Genomic DNA, 8,837 nt, shown 5'->3' on the forward strand with positions numbered 1-8,837 from the left:
AAAGTAGATTTTCAAGACCTAACTTGTACTATCTCACCAAGAATCAGGGAGAATCCTTTATCCACCTAAAGTCTTAGAATAGGGGTGCCTGGGTGGCTCGGTCAGTTAAGCGTCTGCCTTAGGCTCAGGTCCTGATCCCAGGGTCCTGGGACAGAGCCCCAAGTTAGGCTCCCTGCTCATTGGGGAGCCCTGCTCAGTGAAGAGCCAGCTTCTCCCTCTCCCTCTGCAGCTCCCCCTGCTTATACTCTCTCTTGCTCGCCCGCTCTGTCTCAAATAAATAATAAATAAAAATCTTTTAAAAAAATAAAGTGTTTGAATAACTGAGTCTTAGAATTAGAATAAGTGTCTGTGGAGGTTCCAGAAAAAGCATAATGTGGCCATCTCTTTCTATAAAGGGCCAGACAATAAATATTTTTTTAATTTGTAGGTGAAATTGTATCTGTCACAACTATTCAACATCATCACTGTGTGTGGAAAGCAGCCATAGCCAATAAATAAATGAGCAAATATGGTTATAATCCAATAAAACTTTATTTACAACAGCAACGAAAAAAGATGAGGGAGAGCGGGGGAGGTGGATTGGCCCATGGGCTATAGTTTGCAGACCCCTGATGGAGTGAGAGACCCGTAAATCAACACCTAACTTGGCTCTAGCTCTACTTCTTCCAACCTTGCTGCAAAATGTATTGAGCCTCAATTTCCTTATTTATAAAGGGACAATTAGAAGAGAGATTTGCTTTGTAATTCTCTTGAGATGGGGAGAAGATGCAGGTTTCGTTGGTTCCATGAGTATAAGGAACTATATCCGGTACCTTCATGAACCCTGGGAAGTCTGGCAGGATCTGAAAGAAGAATGACTACAGTGTACCTAGAGAGCATGACCATAATATGGGAGGCTACCAGCTTTGCAACATTCCCAAGTCCGAGCTTGACATGGAAGCTCACACTCAAAAGACCCTGTGAACTTACACAATAGAGTTAGGACAATGGTAGACTGGAGATCAGAGGCCTACCCCTAAATATTCAGGAATGTTAATTTATCTGATGCTGTTAATGCCTGCCAATGGCCCTTTTACCTACCTGTGGTAGCTGCTACCTCTCAGGGGCTATACGTGTTTGTTGATACAACTCACAACTCTCCCTTTCTTCAGAGATTTCCCTCAATCATATGGGAAGCATCCTTGCCTGGGAGGCTATGCACCCATACCCATGCCCTAGCCAATGACTGATTGACACAAGGACAAAAAGTCAATTCTCCTAACTATAAGTGGGATAGTTTGTCCTCCAGAGTTTCCCCGTAGATCATGTTCCTCACCACCCTGCCCCTGGCCCTAGCTTGCTTCTGTTACTCCCTTTCTCCCGAGAGCAGTTTCCCAATAAATGATTTGAATAAACATCCTCATTCTGGTTCTGTGTCTAGGAATTCAAACTAAAATATCTGGTGCCAAAAGTGATCCTAGAGAGCAGTCTCCAAGGGATTGCAGAGTGAGAACACTCACTAGGTGGATGACAGTGAGGACACAACGCTGGTGGCAGAAGTATTCAGTCTCAAACCTGTAACACTGCAATTCCTAAGACTTTCACCTGTGTTGAAGTGGAAGGGCCTATGTCAAAGGTGTTTTCAGTCATAGACAAGCTGAAAAAAATCTATCACCAGAAGTCCTGCATTACAAGAAATATTAAAGGAAGTCCTTCAAGTGGAAATGAGATTATACTGGACAAAAACCTGGATCTCCACAAAGGAATGAAGAGCTCTAGAAATGGTAATTCTGTGGACAAATTAAAAGACTTTGTTTCTTATGATTTGAATATCTTTAAAAAATAACTGGTGGTGGGGTGCCTGGGTGGCTCAGTTGGTTAGGCATCTGACTCTTGATTTCAGCTCAGGTTGTGATCTCAAGGTGGTGAAATGGAGCCTTGTGTCAAGCTCTGCCCTGAGCCCAGAGTCTGCCTAAGATTATTTCTTCCTCTCTCTGCCCCTCTGTGCTGTGCGTGTGTGTGCTCGTTCTCTCTCTCTCTCTCTCTCTCAAATAAATAAATAAATCTTTAAATAAAAAAACTTTAAAAAGTAAAAATAAATTAAATACATAAATCTTTTAAAATTTAAATCTTAAAATTTTTAAATTTAATTTGTTTATTTGACAGAGGAAAAAGAAATGGAGAGAGCACAAGCAGGGGGAGCAGCAGGCCAAGGGAGAAGCAGGCTCCCCACTGAGCAAGGAGCCCGGATGGGACTCAATCCCAGGACCCTGGGATCATGACCTGAGCTGAAGGCAGATGCTTAACCATCTGAGCCACACAGACGCCCCTAAGATTTTATTTTCAAGGGTTACCTGGATGGCTCTGTCCATTAACCATCTCCCTTTGGCTCAGGTCATGATCCCAGAGTTCTGGGATCAAGCCTCAAGTCAGGATCCCTATTCCATGGGAAGCCTGCTCTCCCTCTCTACCTGCTTGTGGTCGCATGCACTCTCTCTCTGTCAAAATAAATAAATAAATAAATAAATAAATAAATAAATAAATAAATCTTTTAAAAATATTTTATTTTCAAGTAATCTCTACACCCATCATAGGGCTCAAACTTATAGCCAAGAGACTAAGAGACACATACTCTACCAACTGAGCTAGCCAGGCACCCCACCAATTTTAAATTTAAATACACACAAAGACTTGCACATGAATGTTCATAACAGCTTTATTTGTAATAGGCCCAAACTGGAAAAGTTGGAGGGAGTCATGTTCATCAACAGATGAATGAATAACACGTTGTCTATCCGTACAATGGAATACTACTCAGAAAAAAAAAAAAGAACCGTTGTTACATACAACAACATAGAAAAACCTCAAAAGAATTATGCTGAGTGGAAAAAAAAACAGACAAAATGAATACACATTGTATGATTTCATTTATATAAAATTCTAGAAACACAAACTATTTGGTAGTGAGAGAAAAGCTATATGTGGTTACCTTAGTTGGAGAGGGTGGGGAGGGACCGGATGAAAGTGTGCAATGGGCATGAGGAGGTTTTAGAGGGTTACGGACATGTTAATTATCTTGATTGTGGTTATGTAGACATACAGCAGAGATATTGAGAGTTCGGTTCTAGACCACTGTAGTAAAGTGAAAATCACAATAAAGCAAGTCAAATGAATTGTTTGGTTTCCCAGTGCACATGAAAGTTATGTTTATGCTATACTATAGTCTATTAAAGGTGCAATACCATCATGTCTAAAATCGATGTACACACTTCTTCAAAGATTTTATTTATTTATTTGTCAGAGAGAGAGAGAGCACAAGCAGGAGGAGCAGCAGGCAGTGGGAGAAGCAGGCTCCCTGCTGAGCAAGGAGCCTCACATGGGACTCAATCCCAGGAACCCAGGATCATGACCTGAGCTGAAGGCTGATGCTTAACCAACTGAGCCACCCAGACATCCCAATGTACATGCTTTAATTTAAAAATACTTCGTTGCTGGAGCGCCTCAGTGGCTCAGTTGGTTAAGCATCTGATTCTTGGTTTTGGCTCAGGTCATGATACTGGGGTTGTGGAATAGAGCCCAACACCTGGCTCAGTGCTCAGGATGGAGTCTCCTTGTCCTTCTCCCTCTGCTCCTCACTGCCCTCCCGCCCCACTCCCTCCCCCCCGCCAAACAAATAAATGAAATAATAAAATCTTTTAAAAAAATACTTTATTGCTAAGGGGCGCCTGGGTGGTACAGTCTGTTAAGCCATGGACTCTTGGTCTTAGCTCAGGTCCTGATCTCAAGGTCCTGAGATCGAGCCCTGCAACAGGCTCTGCATTCAGCAGGGAGTCTGCTTGAGATTATCTCTCTGCCTCTCCCACCCCCACACTCTCTCCCCCTCACTCTTTCAGAAATAAATACATAAATCTTTTTTTAAAAAATACATCATTGCTTTTAAAAAGCTATCATCTAAGCTTTAAAGTGAATTGTAATCATTGATCACAGATCACCATAACCAATACAATAATAATGAAATGTTTGAAATATTGTAAGAATTAGCAGAATGTGACAGAGAGACATGAAGTGAGCAAATACTGTTAGAAAATGGCACTGAAGGGGGCATTTGGGTGGCTCAATAAGTTAAGCATCTGCCTTCAGCTCTGATCGTGGTCCTAGGGTCCTGGGATCAAGCCCCACAGGGAGCCCTGCAGCAGGATCCCTGCTCGGTGGGGGGTCTGCTTCTCCCTCTCCCTCTATCCCTCCCATCACTTGTGCTCTCTCCCTATCAAATAAATAAATCAAATATTAAAGGAAAAAATGGTGCTGATAGACTTGCCTGACACAGGGCTGCTACCAACCACCCTTTAGTTTGTAAAAAATTGAAATGATCTGCAAAGCACAATCAAGCAAAGTGCAATAAAATGTGGTACAGCTATAGTTTCACAGGTGTGTACATGTGTCAACACTCATTAGATTGTATGTGTCTTTTATTTTATTTTTTTAAGATTTTATTTTTAAGTAATCTCTACACCCAATATGGGGTTCAAACCCACAACCGGAATATCAAGAGTCACACACTCCATCGAACAAGCCAGCCAGAACCCCTGTATGTGCATTTTAATATACATTAATTATATCTTGAGAAAGCTATTTTAAAACATTATTATGTGTGGCAGAAATTGGTGTGACACTCAAATATTTCTCTTCTTTTTTACGATTATTTATTTATTTATTTATTTGAGAGAAAGAGAGAGAGAAAACACAATTGGGGGGAGGGGCAGAGGGAGAGGGAGAAGCAGACTCTGCGCTGGACAGACAGCCCTCCATGCAGCTCAATCCAGGACCTTGAGACCACGGCCTGAGACAAAAGCAGATGCTATAACTAACTGAGCCACTCAGGCACCCCAAGTGTGACCCTCAAATACTTCAATGATGTTGTGGTGGTCATCTCATCTTAACTCCATTTTTTAAAAGACTTTGTTTATTTATCTGACAAAAAGAGACACAGCGAGGGAGAGAACACAAGCAGGGGAGCAGCAGAGGGAGAGGGAGAAGAAGGCTTCCTGCCCCGCAAAGAGCCCAATGTGGAGATGGATCCCAGGACCCTGGGATCATGGCCTGAGCTGAAGGCAGACGCTTAACGACCAAGTCACCCAGGCGCCCCCATAACTCCATTTAATTCACCAATCTGTCACTTGCAAAGCTTGGAAGGGCTACAACAGATGACAAGGGATCACTGCATGTTTAACCAAGTAATAGCTTTCATTGTTTCTGCTGTGTTGGACTCTGGAATAACATCAGACTACATCAGACCATTTGACCCAGCTGATTGCATGTTACTGAGGTGCCTTTGGTTAAGGAATATGCCATATGGATCTTCTGGTAATCCACAATGGAAGAGTTGCAAAATGCAAACCTCTAGAAATCTAGAACAGGGGGTTACCAACTTGGTAGAAACCAAGTGTCTGACTATAGAGTATCAAATGACCATGTAGCTTGAACTTCCCATTATGAGCTACGTTCTGTCAAACCCATCAGTTTATAAGGTCTTGTGGGCTCAGCAGTAATATATCATAAAATAGAAGTGGTACAGAATTGGGGTGCCTGGGTGGCTCAGTCAGTTAAGCATCTGCCTTCAGCTCAGGTCATGATCCTGAAGTCTCAGGATCCAGCCCAGCATGGGGCTCCTGCTCAGCAGGGGAGCCTGCTTCTCCCTCCCCTTCTCCCTCTGCTCCTCCCCCTGCTTGTGCTCGCTCTCTCTCTCTCTCTCATATAAATAAAAGGAAGTCCAGAGAATATAGGTAAGCTGCACAATCTGTCAGAGGTAATTAATCCTAATCATTATGAGGACCTAGGACTGCTGCTACCTAACAAAGGCATAGAGAAATGATTTTGGCATTCAGGTGATCCACTGGGGGCATCTTTTGATCCACTTATGCTCAGCTGATTATAAATGTGCAATTATTGCCACCATAGCCTGAAAAGTGTGGTGACCAGGAGGCCTTACTCCCTAGAAATTAAGAGTGGGGCATATAGGTGGCTCAGTTGGTTAAGCAGCTAAATGCTGATCTCAGCTCAAGTTATGATCTCAGTGTCCTGAGATTGAGCCCCATATTGGGCTCTGCGTTGGGTGGAGTCTGCTTGAGGGTTTTTTTCTCCTCTCTGCTCCTCCCCCTCCCAGTAGTGTGCATATACACATGCATTCTCTCGCTCTCTCTAAAAAAAGTAATAAAATAAAATATGTTTAAAAAGAAATGAGTGTAAATATATATGTCAAATCATCACATTGTACACCTTAAACTTGCAAGATGTTATATGTCAGTTATATCTCAATAAAGCTGGGGAGAAAAGAAATGACAGTATGCATCAACTCACCAGGCAAGCCAAAGGGGAAGGAGATCTAAAATGGGTAGTAGTGGAAGGAGGTGATGAGCATCAGTCACAACTCATGAGCCAAATGCAACAACAGAGGCCATTAACCCTTCTCTTGCAAGTTTTCCCAAAAATCATGACCAGTCAGGATCCTGGAGCAGCCATACCTAGACAGAGTGAATTTAATGTAAGAAGCAATTGGAGATAACTGGTACAAGAGGTGGACTGCTGAGAATCTACTGGTGTGCCCACACCCCAACTACACTGATGGTTAACAACTCACACCTGCTCTATTAGTCATCTTGGGCTACCACAGCAAAATACCACAGACAGGGTGGCTTAAACAACAGAAATTTATTTTCGCACAATTCTGGGGGCTAGAAAGTCCAAGATCAAGGTACCAGCAAGATTCAGTTCCTGGTAAAGCTTTCTGCCAGGCTTCCAGATGGCTGACTTCTCACCATGTCCTCACATGGCCTTTCCTCAGTGCATGCACACTGAGAGAGAAACAGGAGAAAGAGTGCTTTTCCTTTCTTCCTTTTTTAAAAAACTGAGATATAACTGACATGTAGCATTGCATAGCTTTAGGTATACAACATAATGGTTGGATAGATGTATATACTGTGAAATTATTGCTATGATAAGTTTCTTCAACACCCATCACCACATGTAAGTTACAAATTTTTTCTTGTCATGAGAACTTTTAAGATCTACTCTCTTAGTAACTTTTAAATATACAATATGGCATTATTTACCATAGCTGCCATGCTGTACATTACATCCCAGGACTTTATTTTGTATCTCTTCCTATTCATATAAGCCTCTCATCCCATCATGAGGTCCAAACCCTCACAACCTAATCCAACCTTAATTACCTTTCTCAAAGGTAATTACCTAATTACCCCATCTCAAAATGGCATCATATTTGGGCAGTTAGGGCTTCAACATATGAATTTTGGGGGACACAAATATTCAGCCCATAAAAGCTACCCTCTCTTACGGAGAACTGTCAATTCCCTCAAGTGGGAGGCTGTATTCCACCTGGGCAATAAACAATTGACAAGGGGATATGAAAGACTGGCTCTTTTGCTTCAATGGGGAACTGATTCTGAGGTCCAGTTTATGTTCCAGAGCTTTCTTGTAGAATCAGCTGAGACCACATCCTTGCCAGCTTTTTACTCCCTGTCTCATTCTGCTTCTCTCAGGCTTCCTCCAGAAATGACTCCCCCAATAAATCACTTGAACAAGAATCACTGTCTCAGACTGCTTCTAGGCAAACCAGTCCAAGCCAGAGTATGCTGGTCAGAATTTTTACGTAACCTTATGGAGAAGTAGAGTTCCCCCAAACATTTCTGAAATAGAATTTCTTGTTAACCAGAGTGAGTTAGGGCTTAAATAGTATTTATCTAATGTACAAAATATACCACATCTTACATGTGAGTGTTGTAAAATTCACACCCATTATGGGTGAATATTTTGTTGTCATATGGTTTACACCGCACTTCTTCCAGTGAGTGGATTTATTTTGAAAAAGGTGTCTCTTCCATTGCCGGATGCAAGTCAGCACTTTTTAAAAGCATTCTTTACCTCACTTTTTGTTAAATTCTAGTATCGTTAACATATAGGGTTATATTAGTTTCAAATGCACAGTATAGTGTTTCAACAATTCCATCCATCACCCCATGCTCACCATGACAAGTACACCCCTCAATCCCTATCTTCTGTTTCCCCCATTACCCCACCCACCTCTCCTCTTGTAACCATAGATTTGTTCTTTATACTTAAGAATCTGTTTCTTGGTTTGTCTCTTTCTCTCACTGTTTTTTCCTTTGCTCATTTGCTTTGTTTCTTAAATTCCACATGTGAGTGAAATCATAAGGTATTTGTCCTTCTCCGACTGACTTATTTTGCTTAGCATGACACTTGCAGAACAGTCCACAACTTGAGAGGAAGCAGTCTCATGCTCGCAAGGCACCAACTGCAGAACCACGGTTAACTGAATGACCATTTCCTGACTCAAGCTTCTGGGTTCCCTGTTTCTTTTATTTTTTTTTAAGATTTTATTTATTTATTTGGCAGACAGAGATCACAGGTAGGCAGAGAGGCAGGCAGAGAGAGGAAGGGAAGCAGGCTCCCTGCTGAGCAGAGTGCCGGACGTGGGGCTTGATCCCAGGACCCCGGGATCATGACCTGAGCCGAAGGCAGAGGCTTTAACCCACTGAGCCACCCAGGCGTCCCTGGTTTCCCTGTTTCATTTGTGTCTGCCACTTGTAGCCTTTTACTTGGTACATTCTGACTGAAACTTCAGTAATGACAGTTTTACCTTTGGTCCTACCTTTGCCTCATAGACTAGTCATGATGGCAGCCACTGACATTCATCAGTTGACCTTGGCTTCATCTCTCAATGCTACCTTTGCCTCCTTGATTGCATCTGACATATGCTAGTTGCCCGTCTGGAACAGGCCCTGATACTCCTGAGGTTTTGGTCTTCGTAGACCCTCTTT

Source organism: Lontra canadensis, unplaced genomic scaffold, assembly GCF_010015895.1.
Source record: "Lontra canadensis isolate GAN:19392208 unplaced genomic scaffold, GSC_riverotter_1.0 scaffold60, whole genome shotgun sequence".
Classification (NCBI taxonomy): domain Eukaryota; kingdom Metazoa; phylum Chordata; class Mammalia; order Carnivora; family Mustelidae; genus Lontra; species Lontra canadensis.